The sequence below is a fragment of the Ambystoma mexicanum genome, chromosome 5p, assembly GCF_040938575.1.
Source record: "Ambystoma mexicanum isolate Mex_15411 chromosome 5p, UKY_AmexF1_1, whole genome shotgun sequence".
In the NCBI taxonomy this organism is placed as follows: Eukaryota; Metazoa; Chordata; class Amphibia; order Caudata; family Ambystomatidae; genus Ambystoma; species Ambystoma mexicanum.
The window spans coordinates 858,049,508-858,071,305 of NC_090930.1; the positions used below are offsets into that span (position 1 = coordinate 858,049,508).

The 21,798-nt window shown below is 48.5% G+C and overlaps 1 protein-coding gene across 2 annotated transcripts in view; it reads left to right on the plus strand.

The window, feature by feature from the left end:
• The window catches only part of RALA (RAS like proto-oncogene A), a 334,245-nt gene that overhangs the window by 310,311 nt on the left and 2,136 nt on the right, over positions 1-21,798 (plus strand). The window lies entirely within an intron of this gene.

Genomic DNA, 21,798 nt, shown 5'->3' on the forward strand with positions numbered 1-21,798 from the left:
TTAAAAAAATATATATTTTATTAATTATTCAAACAAACAATGCAAACCAAACTTGCAGTGTATACAATAACATTTCACTTGGACCTCCGTCAATCGTGTTCACTGCTTCCCCTGTCCCACCCCCCATTACAAGCCTACTTTTCTTAATGTTCTATTCCTGCATCCCGTGATAGGGTATCCTCTTCTGTGGGATCCGCTGGGTCTTCTAGTGACCCAAATAGTTCTGCTATCAGTAATTTCCAGGCCATCAGGGTCTCAGTCTCTCTCCCTCCCCCCCCCCCTAGCGCTGCTAGCTTCTTGCCATACCATAGTTTCCGCCTCTGCCCATTTCTGCAGATCTTTCCACCATACCTCCACTCGTGACTTTTGGCATGTCTTCCACCCCATAGTAATTCTCCTTTTCGCAAGCGCATATGCCAGATCCTTCAGCTTGCTCACATGCCTAAGTTTTCGCGACCCAAAACTGCATGCAATTCTCAATTTTCTTAATGGTATACTTCTGTATTGTGCTTATGCCCTTCCTCCACTGTGTGGTATATGTCAATGCCCAGATAGCAACATTTATCGGCTGTCCATGGTACCTGTAACATCGGTAAATGCTTCGAGGGGATCCCTTTGTAACCACCCAACGGAAACATGCTAAACTTCTGAGGGTTCACCGCTTTACCAGACATTCCCGCATATCTATCCATCACCTCCAAAATATATTGGTTAGGTTTTCCTCTGGGTATCGCAAGTACAACAGTATATTATCTGCATATAATGATATCCGGTGCCGTTCACCACCCACATGGATGCCTATCGTGTCATATTGCTGCCTCAAGTAAATCGTTAGGGGTTCCAGGGCCAATATGTAAAGCATAGGGGACCATGGGCAACCTTGTCTTGTTCCCCTATGGAGCTTCCACCTTTCCGATATCACTGACCCTGTCTTAACCCTGGCCAGCGGTTCACTATATAACAATTTAGCCCACTGCAGATATCCTGGGCCCATCCCATAGCCAGCCAGAGACGCCAACAACCACGGCCATTTCACTGAGTCGAAGGCCTTTATTGCATCCAACGACACGATTGCCAATTCGTCTTCACTTTCGTTTCCATATTCAATTATTCTGTGGAGCCATCTAAGATTATTAGATATGTTCCTGTTGGGGACATAGCCCGTCTGGTGCGGGTGTATCAACTTGCTTATAACTTTTCTTAACCTATTTGTCAAAACGGCAGTCAAAATTTTACTGTCTTGATTTAACATCGACAGAGGTCTATAGGAACTGCAGCTATGCCCCGGCTTATTAGGTTTGCGAAGTGGTATTATAATCGCTTCTCTGAGCGACTCCGGCAGTCTGCCTAGCTCATACGCCTCATTCAACATATCTAGCATCAGGGGGGGGGAGCACCTCATCCTTGAATATTTTATAAAATTCACTCGGGAGTCAATCAGCCCCCAGGGTCTTACTAGTTGATAACTGTCTCACCACCTCTTCTAGCTCCTCTAGAGTTATGTGTGTCCAGCTCCTCCCGTTCTTCTGCACTTATCTGCAGCAATCCTATGTCCTCCAGTGTTTCCATTATCATCGCGAGATTTTCCTCCTCATCGTCCCCATATAGCAGCCCATAATAGTTTGCAAACTCCTGATTAACTCCCTCTTGGGTATTCACCACCCTTCCAGCTTCCCTTATTATGGATCTAATCGGAGTTCTAGGTGTTTCGCTCTTATATAACCAACCAAGATCCTTCCTGGCTTATCTCCTCCTGCATGCTGCCTCTCAATATACTTTTTATAATTAAGATTGCACAGTCTTTCCCAGTGCCCCACGCACTTTTGCTGCAGTCTCGATATCATATCTGCGTCTTGGTTGGTACCGTTTTCTCCCTTAAGTGCCCTTTCCAGTTCTCCCTCAGTTTCCTGCACGTCCGCCAGGATCCCTCCCTGCAATCCCTTAGATTTTACAATAGCCACTCCCCTCATCACAACTTTGAAGGCCTCCCATAATGTGCTCGCCGAGTCCACACTGCCCGTGTTTGTCTCAAAGTAACTAACGATCTCTTCCCTCATATCCTCCCTAAAAAGGGGTCTCTGAGCGCCTCTGCCCTGAGGCGCCATGTCGGGATTCTTGCCCTCGGGGGACAACATTGCCATCTAAGGATTAAGGGCGAGTGGTCCGAGAGGACTCTCTTTATATTCGACTTGCGTGACCTCCGTCAGTATCTCTGCAGTGACAAAGACATAGTCCAGCCTTGTGTGTAGTTGCTGTGTGGCAGAATAATGCGAGTATTGCCTGTCATGAGGATGATGCGCCCTCCATACATCTTCCAGCCCAAAGTCATTTTGCAGCGTCTGTAATGCCTTGGCCGACGGGGTAGGTCTATCTATTTTCCTATCTGATCTGTCCACCCTAGGGTTTAATACACAATTAAAGCCCCCCCGCCCCCCCAAATCACCGCACTCCCCACACACATACTAAGATTGTCACACAGCGTTCTGAAATATGCCGCAGTATTTTGGTTCGGGGCATACGTATTCACAATACTTATTTCCCTGTTTTCAACCAGTCCCCTCGCCACGACCATCCTCCCGTCCGTCTCCGCCAGCGTCTGTAACAGCTGAAACGGGACGTGTGGCGCCACCCAGACTATCACCCCCCTGGCATAAGCCGAATATGGCGGGCCCACCACGGTTCCCTTCCATTTCCTCCCAATCATCTCCATCTTATCTCGTGTCATGTGTGTCTCTTGCAATAAGGTAATCTTCTGTCTCCGTAGATATAGCATGCCCTTGTTTCTCTTCAGGTAACTATTGAGCCCCCTGACGTTCCAGTTAACTATTTTAAGATCCCCCATGGCTCACAAAGTCCCCCCCCCCCCCCCCCCCATGTACAGTCCACCATCAGTTGCTTAACTAGTCTATGTAGGCTCACACCCCAACTAAAACTAACCCCCCCCTTAACTATAAACACTACAAGCCCCCCTTCTCCCCCCCCCCCTCCTGCCCTACCTTTCCCCAACACCCTCCCCAACTGTTGCCCTGCTCCATCCCTGGATCTCAGGCACCCCCGCATCTAGCTTTTTCTGGCAAAAAAGCCTATACTCGCAGCTCAGCGGGGTAAAGTTGCCCTAGTGGCCGCCTTACTACTAACTCTCGGGGGTAGGTTGCTCCTGACGTGTTGCTGCTGTTCTTAGTGTTACCTAGTTCACTTGTGCAGTTTATTCACTATGTTCCAGTCCAGCAGGGTTACAAAGTCCAAGCGCACCCAATACCAATCAAATATGCCAGAGCTCCATACTAAGACTATCCCTCCCGCTTATCCCCACAGTGTTCACGACACCTCATCACTTATCGTGCTTCTGGCCAACCTGCTCCTCATCTTTCTCCGGGCAGCCCTGCAAGTCAAGCCATGACGCTGCTTCCTCCGGGGTGTCAAAAAAGAGCGCTCTGCCTTTGTGCAAAACTTTTAGCTTTGCAGGGTACAAGAGCATGTACTTGATGCCAGCCGTACGCAGTCTCCTCTTGACCGCCACATAGCTATACCGTTGTCTTTGCACCAGCATAGTATAGTCAGGGTATGCTGTGAGGTTGGTGGATGCTCTTTCTATCGTCCCGCCTCTATGAAAAAATTCCAAGATCTTTTCCCTATCTTTATAGTTTAGAAACCATGACCTGGGGCCCCAGGTTATGGTTTCCTCATGAGGGCCCGATGCACACGTTCAACCGTAAACCCTTGTGAGTTTATCTGCGACCGATCTCCTGCAGGATCATGTTCTCGACATAGTCAGTGGGGTCCTGGTCTTCTTCTCCCTCCGGATAGCCGACCACTCGGATGTTACGTCTTGCCCTTCCTTCCGCCTCTTCCACTCGATTTTCGAGGTTGGCCACCTGCTGTTTTAGTACATGAACCTCTTTTGCATTTGTGCTGACGTCCATGCTAGTCCTCACCGCGCTCTCCAGGCCACTTGTTCTTTCCGCTAGCGCCCTAACCTCTTGTCGCAGCAGGGTGACTTCAATTCCTACTGCATCAATTTTGTTCTCCAGGGCCGTCCGCAGGTCCGCCATTGCTGTACCCCATTTGGCTGCCAGGACCTGGTGGTTATCTCCTTCTGGGGTGCCATCCGCACCCTGTGTCGGGGTGGAGGGGGTCCGCTGCGCCTTTGTAAAGTGTCTCTGCGGGCTTCGTTGTGTGGTGGCCCAACAAGCTGCGTTTCAAGTGGGCGGTGTCCTTTCACGTCTCACCTCCGACTCCTGCAGTCAATGGCAGTTCGTCTTCTGCTTGCACTATTCCTTAACCCGGCTCCCACTTCTCTCTGTGCTCATCAGATCAATGTGGGCCTTTGTATGATTCCAGGTGGGACACCCCGCTTCACACTTTGGCTCAGTCACAGTCCCCAATACCCATGCAATGGGCAGAGTTCCCACTAGTTGATGTTCAAGCCAGCATTATTCTCGTTTTAGCCACACAGTTGTGGGTGCATATAGTCTCGGACCGGGTGCTTCTTATTTCCTCTTCTTGTTGCTGCAGTTAGACTGTGCCCAGTTCCTATGGTTGTGCCACATACAGGCCTCAGGGTTACCACACTGCCTCTGTTCTTGCACTTTCGTTCGCTCCAGGTATGGAACTTCCCGTTGGAGCAACTCGCCACCGGCTGGAGCTCCTCGCCACCTTTGTCGTACAAGACGTCTACCTTGCTGCCCCAATGTGAGCTTTGCAGCGTAGCCGTGGCCAGGTCCCTCCCTTGCACGATATTCCTCAATCCTTGAGGGCCCACCTATGAGTTTGCGCCACCCGAGGTCTGCACTGTCCCCCGCCTTGATCCGTATATCCAGCTCTCCAATGGCCTGCAGTAGCTGGGGCTAAGTATAAGCGTGACTGCAGCGCTCCACACTTCCAATGCAGCGCAAGACGCTGAAGCCCCTCCGTGGTGCACGTTATGCAGTTTCTCTGTGTGCATGCAGCCATCCTGCTCCCTCACACACCGCACAGCATGCTCTCTGAGTCACGGTTCGACTTCTCCAAAGGGGCATCTGGGACTCGTGGTGATCGGGTTCTGCTCTCCTGTCTTTTCTACAGTGCACCCTGCAGGGGTATCCGTGCTGCCTGTCCGTGCCCCTATCTGCTCTCTTCCCTGCTTTCCCAGTCTCCGCTTGCACAGCAGGTCGGCCCAGGGACGTCGCTTCCTGCCCAGCTTTTCAATGGCTTTTGTGTCCGAAGTTCTTTCTCCTGCCGAACACCGCTTTCTCCCTTGCGGTTCTTGCCACAATGTATCCTTCGCTCTTTCAGGCCCTGTACGCATCCATCCGACACTTGTATTCTGTGTCTCGAGGCACACTGTAGCTAGAGCTGCCTGCCTTTGCCGTCTCTTCTCAGTGGGTTTCCGATGCGGCTCCTTTCGAGATCCAAGCTCCGTTGCAGTTCACATATACTGCCTGCTTCCAGCTCCCCTTTGTTCTTGCCCAAACGCCATTTTGATGCGGACGCTCGCCTTCACTGCCAAACTTCTTAGTCATATACTGTTCATCCTGCAGGTATCATTCTCGCTTTCTCCAGCGTTGTGTGCACGGCATATTCATAACGCTGTGGCTTCTTCGTTGTTGCTCATTTCTCCTTCTTTGCACTGTTTTAGCCTCAGGATCTTTGTTGGATCAGCAGGAGCTCCGGGATACGCGTCCTCTTACGTGGCCATGTAGCCATGCCCCCCCGCTCTCTCCCACAGTTCAGGTTCCTGATCTTGTGTACAATGCATATTCACCTTTTCAGACAAAATGGTTGCTGCTCTTCTCACCAGTGTGTTAAGTTGGGCAAGGGTATTTTATTATTTGTATTTTTATGAATTACTTTTGTGGCCCTTTATCGGGCACGAGCTTTACAAATTCAGACTGGTATCCTTGGCAGACCAGCCCCACTAGAAGCAAATTGAGGAGGCATGGTGCTTGGGGTCCCATCTCCTCTCTACCCCATACTGTGCCCATGTGGAACCGGGCAGACCTAAGGCCCATCACGGCCACGAATAACATTGTTTCAAATTGGAAACAAGAAGCGTGGAAATGGGGTTGCACAGGCACGATTGGTCCCTTCACACCGATTTGGGTTAACCCAGAATTTACCCCTGGCATCCCCCCAATAGTTTTATACTCTGGAGGGGAGGCCTGAGACGACTCGGGGACTTCCTGCAGGATGGATTCCCCCCTCACATTCATGGACTGTAAAACAAAGTTTAAGGTCCCAGAATCAGAATGTTTCCACTACGCACAAAGAAGACACTGGACATCACACAGCGAGATCAAAAGAAAAGGAGGGAGGGACCTAACTGCGCTGCAAAGGACCCTCACAGCATCAGCTCCCAGAGGTAAAATCGGCACTCTAAACAGACTCTTAAACAAAACGGATCCTTCCAGGAAGGAGAAATACATGCTCAGTTGGGAAAAAGACCTGGGCACACATTAGAAATGAGACTGGAGCAAAATATGGGAAAGACTACACAGCAGCACCAAATGCATTACAAATAGAGAAGGGGGGGTACAAGGTGTGCTACCGGTTCTATGTGACTCCTGAACTGCTAAATAAAAGCAACCCTGGTTGTTGGAGAGGCTACACAGTCACTGGAACTCTGTTTCACTTGCTATGGGCCAGGCCAAAAACGACAGCATTCTGGCATGCAGTGCTGGAACATATTAAACTGATCACGGGTTTGGAGATCCCTTGGGATCCATGCATTGTATTACTGGGGGACACCAAGGAGGTGGCATTCCCATTGACAAGTCAGATAGCCACACTAATTAGACACCTCCTCACTGCCGCTAAGATCTCCATTGCCCCTCTGTGGAAACATCCTGGAGTCCCATCTTTACCTATCTGGTGGACAAAATGCTGGGAGATTGTGGTTTCGGAAAAAATCACTGCTATATGGTTGGGGGATATTAAGAGCTTTCAAACACTTGGGCGCCCTTCATGGAATATGCAGAGAACTATACAGATCTGACTCGCCGCCCTCCCATGACTCGATAGCTCACATAAACCCAACTGTGAAGAGTGTCTGACCCTCCAGATACTCATCGCATCTGCTGCAAGGGAAATCATCTGGATGGGGTAAAACCCACTTGGCAGAGGGTGGTTGACCCCCAGGGATGTGAAGCCCTCATGACTATATACTCTTATGTGATGGTTGAGTTTCTGTAATATTATGCTTACTCATGCTGATATGATTATTGTATGCCTTCCTGAAAATATCTAATAAAAATGTTTTGTTGATAAAAAAAATTCAGACAGGTCAGCAGTAATGATTTGAGAACCTGGTCCTCCATATCCAAACTCAGATGGTCCAGCAGTTCGGGTCCTTTATAAAAAAAGCTACTTGACATACACCGATACAGGGCCAGATTGACCAAGAGAGCTTCAGGTAGGTATGGATTCTTGCTCAAGCAGTCTCTTCTATTTTAGCAATGGATTCCTCTCAATTCAGGTGGAGAGCTCCTTTTCCAGGCCTAAAAGAAAAAAAGCAATTTCTCTCCGCACCACAGCTTCATCACATAAACTAACAGAACATGAAAGAAGACCTATTTCTATCACTGAAGTTGTTACTCCTTCAGCCACAATACAGTTGTCCAAGTAAACACAACTACAATGTTCTATATGAACAGACAGGGAGGCACTCTGTCCCTTTTTCTCTACACATTAGCAATACATTTGGGATTGGGCACTTAAGTATCACACACAGCCTTGTATGTATGATGGTAAAGAACAATGTCTAGGCAAGTGCACTCTGCATGCTACTCCATGCCCCTCACAACTAAACATTTGCCACATGCTTTAATGCAGTCTCAGCAATATGCTTACTGTATTGTGTGATGAATCCTTGGATGTCGTCTCTACTCCCATGGGGGAGACACCTCTCATGAGGCCAGGGCAGTGCAGCCACAGTGCAAAAATCCCCCTGGGCATGGTGCACCGTGGGAGCTTCACACGAGGAGGGACACCGCATATGGGACAAGGGACAACACACTAGGGAGAACGCAGTATTTACATACCCCTACACAACCTCGCTCTTATCCCATAAAGGATCCTGTAACACCCTACACTTCCACGTACCTGTGTAAGGTAGACACTTCCTCCTTAACAAGTACTGGGACGAGGAAGATTAGGACTACCCATGTGAATCATGTAGAAAACTCAGACAAGGAAGAATATCAGTACCTCAGTGAAACATGGCAGTGAGGATACTGTGACGAGGAAGATGCTCAGAGTGATGTTGAATACTCTAAAGAACCAACACACGCAGTCTAGTCAGTTTGGACAATTAATTACAATGGGTTCTTTAACAGGAAAGGACGTACTAGCTTTTTTAAACCGCCTCTCTGGACGAACGGCTAAGTTCAAGGAAGCTGGAGAAGGAGAACAGAACGGAATGTTGCGAGAAACTAAAGCAACTCAGACAGAACTGTGTCAACCGGACTCAAAAGAGAAACCAAGGAAGAAACTCCCAGCGAACTGGGAGATTGTAGAATGGGAAGCAGAAGTCCAGCCGCCAGGAGAAACACTGCCCGCGCAGCCACCGCAGACCGAAGGCAGGCGAACAATGGCAAGGAAGCCACACTGCTGACAGCTGGTGTCCGAAGAGCCCCAACACTGCCGCAGACCAGAGATAAAGGTACACGGGTGGCATGGGAGATGCTGAATGTCCAAGGCAGTGGGATAAAAGTGGGCAAACAAAGAAAGGCTCCACATAACAGGTTATGTGACCCCACTGCAAGACCAATATTGAACTGCAGAGGCATCAAGGGTGCTAATCGTAGTCGCAGTGCATGGCAGAGTGCACCAGGGTAGACTACCTGAAGCAGCAGAATATGCGATTCTGGGACTTGCACTCACAAAAAAGTACCAAGGCATCAGGAGTGCTCAATAGCGTTTCAGTACCGGGCAGCAGAGTATACCAGGTGGAACAAACAGAGAAATAGTTCTTCATCATTGCAATACCTGGTAGTGGAACCGTTGAGGTAATTCATCAACAAAAAAAAACGAAGAAGCAAGAGAAGGCAAATACCTCCTCTTGGTGCAGTTGTGGGAGACCAGAATAAAACAGTGGAAGTGAGCCATCTCCTCTAATTGTTGTGAACAGTGAAAGAAAGCCAAACAAACCTCTTTTTCTGGCAAACCCTACTAGGAATTGGCAAAATCCTCTGTCCAGAAGGAGGGATCAATCCTTCTGGACCCCTTGGAGACATCCTTAGTTGAATATAAGCATGGAAGTGGTTGCTGAAGTGATCTGCTGTGGTCACTTGGGCGACTCGGCTTCTGTGCTTTTCTTTTCCTTGGTCCACATCAGTTCACACTTTTGTTGGATCTTGGTGAGTTTTTACTATATTAACTGTGAATTCTGCTGAGACTGAATTTAAATGTATGTTTGCTCATTACTAAGTAACCCAAGGGCTGCGTTAAGATCAGATTGTGGACATAAACAAATTGCTCTGCCGAATAAGCTGCTGCTAGATAAACTTGTTGAACTTTCTCCTATTGTTTACTCCATTATCACGGATCCGAGATTACCTAATAGTTCCATAGGGGATTTATTTGTGATGCCTTCTTTGACGGATAACTCCATGTTAATATGCTGTCATTTAAGGGGGGACTTTAGATTTTGTTGTTTTGGATGGCCCTCCTCTAATGAAAAATGTAGATGGGTGTCCAGAAAGTTTTTGGCTCTTTTTCGTCTGGGGTGTTTACTATCCCGGATACAAATGTATCACTTTGACCATCTTTGTTTGTCTGAATCTTTGAAACCTGAGGTGTCAGTTGGCTCGCCACTGGACTTATCTTTTCAGTCTTAACCCTTAAGTTTAGGTGGGCAAGGGATGATGAGCACATCTTTGCATGAACTACCAAATACCCCAGGAACTGCTTTTCATGCCCTAAACTTAATACTATACCTATTGTGACACCCACTGTAGCCATGGTCCTTCACGCATCAGGGTCCCTCAGATAGTTTTTTTCCGCCTTCGTGAGCGGTTGATTATCACGGAGTGCAATTTCGGCTGACGCCATTTACTTTATCAAAGTTTGAAAATAGTTACTCTTCCTGGCCTTTTTCGACGGCCGTGTCTCAACGCAGTGAAGAATCAACGATCAAAGGGCAAGACCAACCGTCAGACGAAGAACTTCGGCGGATTCCTTTCAACCTTGGAAGGCCCAATGGGCCTAGGCCCTTACAGTAGGGAGAGTGGTCATTTTACAATGTATTTCTGCACCCATTTCTTTTGTCGCCCTGCTGCCTGCCCCAATCCTGGATAGGACACCCTTTAAATTTTGCCCATCCTGTAATAAAAAATGTCTGTGGATCGATAAGCGGAAGCTATGTAACCTGTATCTTAATCGGGACCACAACGAAGGGCACTGTCGGGCTTGCAAGCTCTTTCGACCCAAGACCCTTAAAGATCATAGGAGGAAACGCTGGGCCCATCACGCCATGCAGGCCGAGGCCGCCATGGATGTGGAGGGAGCCTCCAGTGACAGCAGCGACGCCGTCCTTTCGGATGGCGAGGGTGACGAGGGGGTGGGGGGTGGACTACCTTGTTCCCCTGTGCTAGCCCCCGACCCTGCAAGACAGGCCGGCGGCTCTGTTGTGGGGACTTCACCCGGCGGTAAAAGCACTCCATCGCCCCACACTAAACACATACCCCGCTGTGATGTGTCAAGCACATGCCGAGATTCGCCATCTAGGGGCAGACCTGAGGATTCTCTGTCCTCTGGACACTCCCAAGAGTCGGTCGACTCATGACAGGCCCCATAAAACAAAAGACGGCGCCCATAAATCCTCTTCTACCGACCACTGAAAGATGCGGTGGAGGCCCTTCCCGACCGCTGAACGCCACGACGAGGCGAATACCCTTCACAGTGCCAAAACTCTGCTTGTGTCGTCAAACTACTTCTAGTTCAAAGAAATCGTCCTCTAAGAGCTATGATTATAAAGATAAGCAGACCAGGATAAGTCCCACAAGGACAAAACTCCTAGTGAGGGGCCTACCCCTGCCAGAGACACTGTACAGGAGACTGATGAAACCCTACAGGAGGATAGGGAGAGCCTTTTAAGTGAAGCCCTACATAATATGGACCTGCCTATACCCCCCCTCTCACCTGCTGTTCCTTACCCTGGCGTTATCCCCAGCTCAGCCAAATGGTCAGCTGAGGACATAGCAAAGCACACTAAAGCCTTTGAAAGCTTACACAATACACCCCGACACTGATCAGGCTTCTGCTTCTCAGCCCCGTCAATCATCCCAGCCATCAGGAAAGAGATCTCTCATCTCTTCTGATCTTTGATATGTCTACTGCCAAAAAGTCTCGCACCCCTGCAGATCTTTGATATACATGCAGACACAGAAGAATAGCTAGAGGATGATCAATACTATGATGTAGGGGACGAGGGGGGATGATGATGATAATAATAATGATGATGAGGTCTGTGCTAGGGACTCTCCAGTTCCACAGGATTCCCAGTTACCTGATTCTCCAGTGGATAATCAACCCCTGTTTTAATGACATTTTGGTCAGAACAGCTGAGCCCTTTGGCATTGAAACTCAAGATCCTCAGCAGGACAAGGATTTTGTCAAACATCCTGGGGGACAAGAAAGCTGCCACCCAGTTTATACCCATTTTGACATCCATTCAAAGAGGGATCTTACCTTCACTTGAAACGCCCAATCAAACAAGGGCAGTTAACCCAAGAATAGAGAAACTATTCCGCCCGGCCTCGTCTGATCCCTTGACGTAAGAGGACAGCTTAGGCCGGACTTACTGGTGGTCACGACTACCCGGAAGAGAGCCGGTACACCCTTGGCCTCTTCCGAAGCACCACCAGACAAAGGGAGCAAGAAGTACTACGCCATGTGTAGGAAAGTGGCTACTTCGGCAGATTACCAAGCAAGAATCTCCAACAATTCCACACTGTTGGCGAGCTACGACTGTACTAAATGGGGCGACATTACTGCCCTAGCTGACTCTGCTCCAGAACCTCTGAAATCTAAACTTGCCCTTGTCGCAGCCGGAGGCAGAGCCACTGCCAGCAGTGCTTGAAAACAACCTTGATGCTGCAGATAATGCCTAACGCGTCATCGCAGAGGGCACTATCCTCAAGCGCCATGCCTTGCTTAGACAGTCTAGTTTTAAACTAGAGACTCGGGCAACCTTGCTCAATATGCCAATAGAACCTAATGTTTTATTTGGCAAAGCAGTGGAGGATGCTCTGAAGTTGGCCAAGGACGAGTATGAAAAACTGAAGTCCCTTGGCCAATTTACTAATAAACAGACCGGACACGTGGGGGCGGGGAGGGGAACAATTTTTGCCATTTTCGCGGCCAAAATCAAAGAGGCTCCGGTTACAGACAAAACCAGAATACCTCTTGGAATTACAACCAGGGTCAAGCGTCCCATGGTTATCTTAGAGGCCAGCGCAGAGGCCGCGGCCGGGGGAGAACCTCCACTTCGAGAGGTGGAAGAACGCCTCCCAAACAATGACACCCTGCTACAGGTCCCCTTACATGCCTCCCCAGTCGGGGGATGGATTTCAAACTTCACCCACACATGGGAGGGCATAACCACAGACAAGTGGGTGTTATCAACAGTAGCAGGAGGTTATTGCGGGGAGCTCCTAGAAACACTATCAAACATCCCCCCTGCACCAGAGAGGAAGACGTCAAGAGAGGAACAGGGGAACAACTCGTGTTGATAGAAGTCAACGTGCTACTCCTCAAGGATGCCGTCCAATGAGGTAAACAAGGGTATCGATTCAACATACTTCCTTGTACCAAAGAAAGATCGAACAATGCGCTCTATAAACAAATATGTCAAGCCACAAAAACTCTGCATGGCTACGCTACAAGAAGTAATCCCTCTGCTAAAACGGGGGGTGGGGGATTACATGGCAACATTGGATATGAAAGCTGCTTATTTTCATATTTCAATGCGCACAGAAGACTCTTGCGGTTCAAAGTAGCAAACCAGCACTACCAATTCAAGGTGCTACCTTTTGGAATAGCCTCGGCTCCAAGGGTATTTACCAAGGTACTGGCGGTGGTGGCAGCACACCTGCGCAGGGAGGCAATCCCAGTGTACCCCTACCTGGACGACTAGCTAATCACAGGAGAAACTCCCCATCTTTGCAAACTAAACACGCAAAGAACCATAGATCTTCTCTACCAATTGGGCTTCTCGAAAAACGAGAAAAAGTCAAATCTTGTACCAAATACATCGAAACAGTTCCTAGGAGCTGTATTAAATACCCAAAAAGGCCTAGCCTTTCCATCCATGGAAAGAGTGCAAAACATGCTTCGGAAAATACACCAGTATCACGCCGGTTTCCAGATAAGCGTACGCAAAGCAATGCGGTTACTAGGCATGATGGCATCGTGCATTAATCTAGTCCCACATGCACGTCTGCGCATGCGACCAATGCAAGATTGGTTAGCGAAACAATGGTCTCGGGCAAGTGGTCAGTGGGACGATCTAGTGGTCGTTTCGCCAACACTGGTACAAAACCTACGCTGGTGGTCGAGAGAAAATCTGTCAAAGTGAAAACCTTTCCACAATCCAGAGGCGCAAGCGGTTGTCACGACAGAGGCGTCACTTTGCGGGTGAGGGGCTCATTACCTTCACCACACAGCACATCAATCTGCTGAAACTACTGGCAGTACTCGAGGCACTTCAGGCATTCGAGATGCAACTGACAAACCAGTTGGTTCTAATTCTAACAGACAGCACAACTGCCGTGTTCTATATCAATAAGCAGGGGGGCACACACTCTCCAAGTTGGCACAAGAAATGTGGAGGTGGGCACTCAAACGGGGGATGTTCGTATCTTCCCAACACGTTCCAGGGGTACTCAACACTCTAGCAGACTCTCCGAGCAGAGATCCCCTACCAGAGGAACACTAGTGGCAACTACACTCGAGCGTCGTAGACCACATCTTCTCTCAATGGGGTTTTCTCACACTAGACTTGTTCGCTACAAGAGAAAACAAGCAATGCCCAGACTTCGCTTCCAGGTTCCCCCAGCCAGACTCCAAGGGAAATGCCCTATGGATGAACTGGTCAAGGAAATTTGCTTATGCTTCCCCCAACCCCATTTGGCCCCCACCACACCACACACCCCTCTCCCCCAACACCATTAATGAGCAGGATTGTGAACAAGATGCACAGAGAACAGATGACTCTTGTCCTATGTGGGCGAGACAACCATGGTATTCACATCTGCGCAAACTGGCAATGTGTGATTCCCATCAAGCTCCCGTACCTAACCAACCTGTTAACCCAACACGGGGGAACAACGGTACATCCTCAACCACAATCTATGAACTTGGCAGCATGGCTCCTGAAATCATAGAGTTCGGACACCTTAATCTACCCCAGCGGTGTATGGATATCCTCAAGGAGGCACGAAAACCAAACACTAGACGTTGCTATTTCGACAAGTGGAGAAGATTTGTAATTTGGTGCTAGTCAAAACAAAAAAACCCTGTAGAATGTACTCCTTCACACATTCTGCATTATTTACTCCACTTGTTAGATCCGAGGTTAGTATTCAACTCTAAAGGTCCACCTGGCAGCTTTATCAGCCTATACCACCTCTCAAAATAAAGTCTCGTGGTGGAAAGTGCTGGTCATTAAGGCATTCATGGAGGGAGTAAAGAGGCTCCACCCTCCAAATTATAATCCCCCGCCAGGATGGGATCTCAATGTAATGCTAGCAAAGCTCATGGGACCCCCTTTCGAGCCTATGCACCAGTCGAGTCTTAAACACCTGACCTACAAGACTGCCTTCTTAGTGGCTATTACTTCCATAAGAAGAGTCAGTTAATTACAAGCCTTGTCAGTGCAAGACCCTTTCTTTATTGTCAATAAAGATAAATTGGTTTTACGTACTCATCCTAGGTTTTCCCCTAAATTAATTTCTAAATTCTACGTAAACCAGTCCATTTAGCTTCCGCCGTACTTTCAGAATCCAACTAGCTCAGCCGAGGTTAAACTCCACACTAGATATGAGGAGAGCGGTCCTCCACTACATAGATGAGACCAGACCGCTTAGAAAGACAGATCAACTGTTTCTCCATAGCAACAAGCAGAAAGGGGGACCACATTTCCAAAAATGCTATCTCCAGATGGATAGTCGGATGTATACAACTATGCTATTCATTATCAAATAAAACACTGCCCTTCACACCAATAACTCATTCCACAGGGAGCACAGGAGCTACTCTAGCTTTTATTGCAAATGTACCCTTAGACAGCATTTGCAAAGTAGCTACATGGAGCTCAGTACACACTTTCACTCCGCATTACTGCATTGACACACATTCCAAAGCAGATACACTGGTGGGACAAGCAGTTCTAAAACATCTATTTGCTGCTACTCCTTCTCACAACCCACCACCTTCTCATAACAATGATAAACTATGCACAGCATGTGATCTAAGCAGATTCCACAAGCCTCAGAAGGGATACATTATCACCGTAATCGTATTTCTGATGCTAGTATCTGCTTAGATTCACATGCCCCCACCCTTCCTCCCCTGGGATAAGGTGCATAGATGTTGTTAGCTTTCTGTCTATATCTGTTTGGATACAACTGTACCCGCATTACACTTCATGCAACCTCATGTCAGAACAAAACAATCTGAGGGACCCCGACGCATGAAGGACCTTCGGTACAGTGGACGTCACACTAGAGATAGTATTACTGGCACGCCCTGTCCATGTCCCTTTTTGAATTTCGAAAACTGTAATACTCTGCAGCTTCCTAGATGTGCATAGCATGTGAATCTAAGCAGATACAAGCATCAGAAATACGATTACAGTGAGTAATGTATCATATATATTTCGAATGGATTGTGTCCTCCAACGTATTCCTCATCTTTGACATGTAATGTACAGCTTCGGCTGTTTCAGAAAATTTTCGGCAGAGGGCACTCTATGTCGATCGAGTCGATGTCCCTCGAACACCTCTGTCGAGGGTGACCACATCGGATATTGGACGTAGCACTCACAAGCCTGTTGGCCTCAGTTCTGTTTTTCCGCAAGCGTGTTTGCTTCGTGAATCTCGGCGCGCCTTGTACTTGTGAAGTATTCGCTGTTGTCTTTGTCGGCATGTCTTCCACTTCGACGACCCCTCGATCCGGGCTCAAGAAATGAGAACTCCTATTCCAAAATATCCATTACGGACCGGCATCAAGTCTCTGTGGTGCCTGGGTGAGGGCCACTAGACGGATACGTGCTCCAAGTGTCAATCCATGTCAGGAAAGGCCTTGCAGGGCAGAAAGGGGAAGCTTCAGGTAGGCAAGGTGTCCAAACCCCATAAGTCCCGACCTGCTGGGCCTTGGACTGACGAGTCGAGAGGCGGCTCTCCTCGGCGGAAAAAGGACAAGCATTCCAGGTCTCGTGGTGGTTCCTTCCACTTTGTCCTCGTTGAAGCACTCAAGGAGAAGACACCGCTGGTCACCTTCCTCGTCTTTGTCAGACGGCACCCCTGAGAGGGTGACATGCCTGTCCAAGAAGTTGACACCGGCATAGTGGGAAGCTTTCCGTGTGGAGATGCTTAAAATCTTTGACAAACAAGGCAGGGTTCTGTGTCCGCGCCTTCTGTGGAAGCTGCCAAGGAGCGGTCTCAGCCGGAAACGTGTGCGCCCTCGAGCCAGAGTAAACAGACCTGTGGAGCCTCCAAAAAACAGAAGGGTCTAAGTCGGCACCTTCGACTGTTTCAAAGCCTCTGGGTTCCGCACCTGAGAAATGTTTGGCCCTCTTCCGAAAAAAGTGCCTCACTTCTATTTTTGAGGAGGAGGAGCATTTGGATGAGGAAGATGCCCCTTTTGGTCTCCAATATGGTACCCCTAATGTGTCTGAATGTCTCATTTCAGAGGCGAGTAGGATGCAAGATCCTTGAGACATTCGACATAATGCTAGTGGTATTGACACCTCTCCTGAACTGGAGTTCGGCAAGCCAGAGCCAGGGGAGCATGCTGACTCCTCCTACCGGCAACTTCTGTCTAAAGTTGTTGAATATTTGGGCTGGTCTAGACCTCAGTACATTTTGATCAGGATGATCTCACCGACATTTTGGACCAGGGTCCACCTACGGATCCTGTTACCTTTCCATGTGGCTCTTCAAAAAATGGTGGCCAGGAATTTGGACTAATCCGTTGGTGGACAAATCTCTTAAGTAAATATCGCCCTTCCAGGAGCGACCCCGGCTACCTGTCCCAACACCCCACTCCCGAGAGTCTGGTGGTCCAAGCAGCTACCTCGTACGAGTTAACTTGCCCTACCATCCCTCCTGATAGGGCCGATAAGCGCGTGGTGGATGGGCGCGTAACATATTTTCGGCAGGGAGTATGACGCTGAAGTCGGCCAACTCCACCTGTGCCATGGCAACCTTTTCGTACTCTGTGGGAGTGCATATCTATGGCGGCGGAGCATATTCCGGAAGGGGATGAAAGGAACGGCTTCCTGGCTATGAAGGACAGCAAGGAAGCCATGTGCGAGTGGTTGCGGAAGTCTGGTTTTGCACCTGATGTGCAGGCTTGTCTTCTCAACCTGACATTTGACGGGTCTAACGTTTTTGGCAGCAAGGCTGATAAGAGCTTTGAGAAGTTGCAGACCTCTAAGGCGGCAGCCAATTCTTTAGGTGCTGCTGTTAGGCAACCTCAGCCTTTTCGTCCTAGCGGACAACTTTGGAGAGGTCGATCTTTTCGTTACTACTCCTCATTTGGAAGGGCGAGAGGAATGGCCAGTCAAAGAGGCCAACGAAAATTTCCTCGTGGTGGACGTGGGAAGCTGGAGCCTCCCTGCAATCGGCGTCTGCAGCAGCTGCTTCAAACCCGCTCTGAAGGATTGTCACGATTCACCAGTGCGGGGGCAGACTGTCTCAGCATCTCAACCCTTGGGCTCTGGAAACAATAGCCCACGGTTACTGCCTTCCTTTTGTAAAGAAGCCTCAGACCAATCCACCAGGGAAACACTCTTTGAGGATTCCCGATCCGCTGCTTGTGCTTCAAATCGTAACCCTGCTGGCGAAAGGTGCTATGGAACCAGTGCCTGTAGTGGAGAGGAACAGGGGTATTCCCCATTTTTTTTAATTTTTTTTTATTTTTTTTTAAATCCCCAAGAAAGACTGAGGACTGAGACAAGTTCCTCAGGAAGAACACATTCAAGATGGTCACTCTTTCTCATATCCAGGTCATTGGACCTTCAGGATGCTTATTTTCATGTGCTGATCCATCTGAAGCACAGGAAATACCTGAGGTTCGCCATTGGCGGCTCGCACTATCAGTTTTAAGTTCTGCCATTCGGATTGACCTCTGCCCGAGGGTGTTCACCAAACTGATGGTTGTAGTGGCAGCACATCTCAGGAGAGGAGGGATTCACGTCTACACCTACCTTGACGATTTGCTGATCAGGGCGCTTTCTCCCAAACAAGCCTTGGATCATCTGTTACCTGCCACTCCCTTCACAGACTGGGCTTCTCCCTCAATTTCAAGAAGTACCAGATGACACCTTCCCAACAGCTCCAGTACATCAGGGCTGTCTTGGACACGTCCTTTGGGAAAGTGCTTGGCACCCAAGGTGAGGTCTCGAGACATTCTCCGGGTGGTAACAGAATTCCAGAATGCCCACATTCTCCAGGCTTTTGAATTCCAGAGGTTGCCCGGCCTCCTGGTATGCTGCATTTTTCTGGTGCCAGAGGGCCTGCCTGCAGATGAGGTCCCTTCAGTGGGCTCTCAGAACTCCATTGTTTCAGTTCTCGGGACCGATGCCAGACCAGCTTCAGATCCCGACCAGAGTCTCACAGGATCTTCTGTGGTGGGCCTGTGAGGAAAATATTCTGAAAAGAGAATGCTTTTTGGCAACCATGGCCGGAGATAACTGTAGTGACGGATGCCTAACTTAAGAGGTGGGGAGCTCACGGCAACGATTTGACAGTCTGCGATCGTTGGTCTCCATCAGAGTCCAAACTACACACAATCTTTTGGAGCTGAGAACAATCAGACTAGTGCTGAAGGCTTTTCTGCCTTCTGTGCGGGGAAGGCATGTCCTGCATACAGTGTCCATGCACTACCTCAACATGAGAGGAGGCGTAGGGTCACTACCATTGTGCAGAGAGGCAATGGAGCTCTGGTATAGGGCTATTCAAGAAGAAATCTTCCTGTCAGCAGTTCACCTAGCCGGGGAGGAGAACACGGCGGCGGATGCTCTGAGCAGGCAGCGCATGGTCTCCCACGAGTGGGAGTTGATTCAGGAACTCCTTCAAGAGATTTTCACCTTTTGGGTGAACCCCTGAAGTGGATCATTTTGCGTTCAGGGTCAACCGGAAGTGCGAGCGGTACTTCTCAAGGGAATTTCCACCAGGAGGAGTTCTAGGAGATGCGTTTGTGGTGGATTGGGAATTCCCACTGCTGTATGTGTTTCCTCCAGTCCCTGTCATTTCTTAAGTAATCAGCAGGCTGAGACTGTTTAGGAGCCACATGATCCTCATTGCCCTGGATTGGGCCAGCAGAAGATGGTACCCAGACCTTCTGGACATGTCCACCTGTCCTCTGATACATCCTCCACAAAGAGAGGATCTTCTCTCTCAAGTGGAGGGTTGGGATACTCCTTCCAGTAGTCAACACTCTCAACCTTAACGCTTGGTTTCTGAAAGGTTGAGCTACAAGGATTGGGACCTCCCGGATGCCGTGATGGAGGTGTTACTTTCGGCCAGAAGGCCAGCAACGAAGTCTCTATCGTTGCAATTTGAATATGTTTTGCTACTGGTGCAGGGAAAAGAATGTGAAAAGCCTAGTGTGGCGTATGGATCTCTAATACAGTGCCTATCAATTGCTACATAGCTTAGACGTCCCGTGTACAGAACCTTGTCCTGATGATGGCCGTCACAAAGATGAGGCTCATTTAGCCCAATTCTAAACGGCCGAAACACCTGGTGTAGACATACTACTCCCCGAATTCACAGCACAGTGATTGCTGTTCACACATGAAAAATCTTATCTGTTGCTTCTTAGTTGTTTTACGTTGTCTTTAGAATTCCGCTTTGAATTGTTTCACAATTGAACTGTCTGTTTTGACAAACCTCCACAGAGGTTGGGTTTGTTGCACACACACCATGTTCAACTTTGTCCCGAGCATTGGTGGTAAATGGTGTTTTAAAGCATTTACGTTTATGTTCTGTTATGGTCCAACAAACCATTGATGTCTATTCTCTCTCAGTAAATTGTGTTGTGTTTTTGTGCAATTACAACATAAAAAGTCCTCTAGAGATCTTTCCCTGTGATAACAATTTCGAAGAGTCATTTTTTTAAACCAATTGTGGGAGCCCTTTGTGTATGAGTACCCTTGAACCTATTCATTGGTGTATTTTGTTTCTGATTTAACCCTCCTGGGTAGAATAGGTTCCATACCAGGAGCCCACATTTTTTGATTCCTCTTTCAAACTCTGTCTGATGAATCCATTCCTCCCAAGGACCCTTTTCCACCTGGAGAGCCATTACCCCCTACCTACCCCTCTGGTTCATCTCTGTGGACCAGGGTGAGGTTTGAGAGTTATATGGACAAACTATCACAGTTTGTAGACTTTTCAGAAAAGTTTATTACCCCTAAAAGACCTAGGGAGGAGGATTCCTGCCCTAGTTTTCAAAGGATACAGAACCATTCAAGCCAAATTCCACAGGAAGGGGATTTTGAGCTCTCAGAACATGAAGAGGTCTACGAGGATCCCTATGGTCAGGAAGACAATCCATTTGGCCAGGGCACACCAGACCAGTGCCCAGATTGGGGTCAAGATTAGCCTGTAGACTAAGCTCCTTGGCTTTCCCCCACTCAAATCCCTGACCCAGACACCATTTGTCTGGATCCTCCCTCCTCGCCTCCACAGAAGGAGGCATCGCCAATTGATTTTTTTATTTTTTTATTTTATTTAAATTTATATAGCGCGCAAGTAACCCATGGGCATTGAGGCGCTGTTACTTGCAAGAGCTTAGTTACAGGCAAAGAAGCATTCATCAGTACATTATGTATTCAACAGGCATAGATCTGCTGTTTTGGTTGGTACAGTTGGTCATTACAAACAGTTTATGCAATGGAACATAGGAGATGTATTCAGCTGGTGCGAGGAATCTTATGTGAATAAGATGGTTTTTATGGATTTGCGGAAGGTGCAAAGGGAGGCCTCACCTCGGATTATAGGAGGTAGGGCGTTCCAGTGAGTGGGTGCGAGATATGGGAAGCTGGAGCCGCCAGCTCTGGCTTTTTTTTACTAATGGCACAGAAAGCATGTTAGTATATGGTGATCTGGTTGGCCTCGTAGTAGAGACGGGGTGGATCCTTTGGGAGAGGTAGTCGGGGGCAGTAAGGTGAAAGCACTTGTGAGTCAGTGTAAGAGTTTTGGAGATGATCCTTTCTTTTATTGGGAGCCAGTGTGCTCGTTTTCTGGCTTCCGAGATGTGTTCTCGTTTGGCAAGATGGCTTTTAATGCAATCCTGAAAAGGTCTGCAGACCATCTCCAAATTGCCAGGCAGGAAGACACTGACTTTTATGACATTCTTCGCACGTATTCCTAATCGCCCCTCCCAGCCTACCCCACCGTACAGTTTACGTAAATTACACTTTGTATTTTCCGGAGAGCTTGCAGTCTGAGGTACGCTGAATAGTTCCTCAAATAATGAAACGAAAAAACAGAACTGAAGCCAACGGGAGCAGCACGAGCTACTTATACTGCTGGGGACGTCAACACGCTACGGCGACCTTTGAGGGACATCAACGCCACGACATCATGC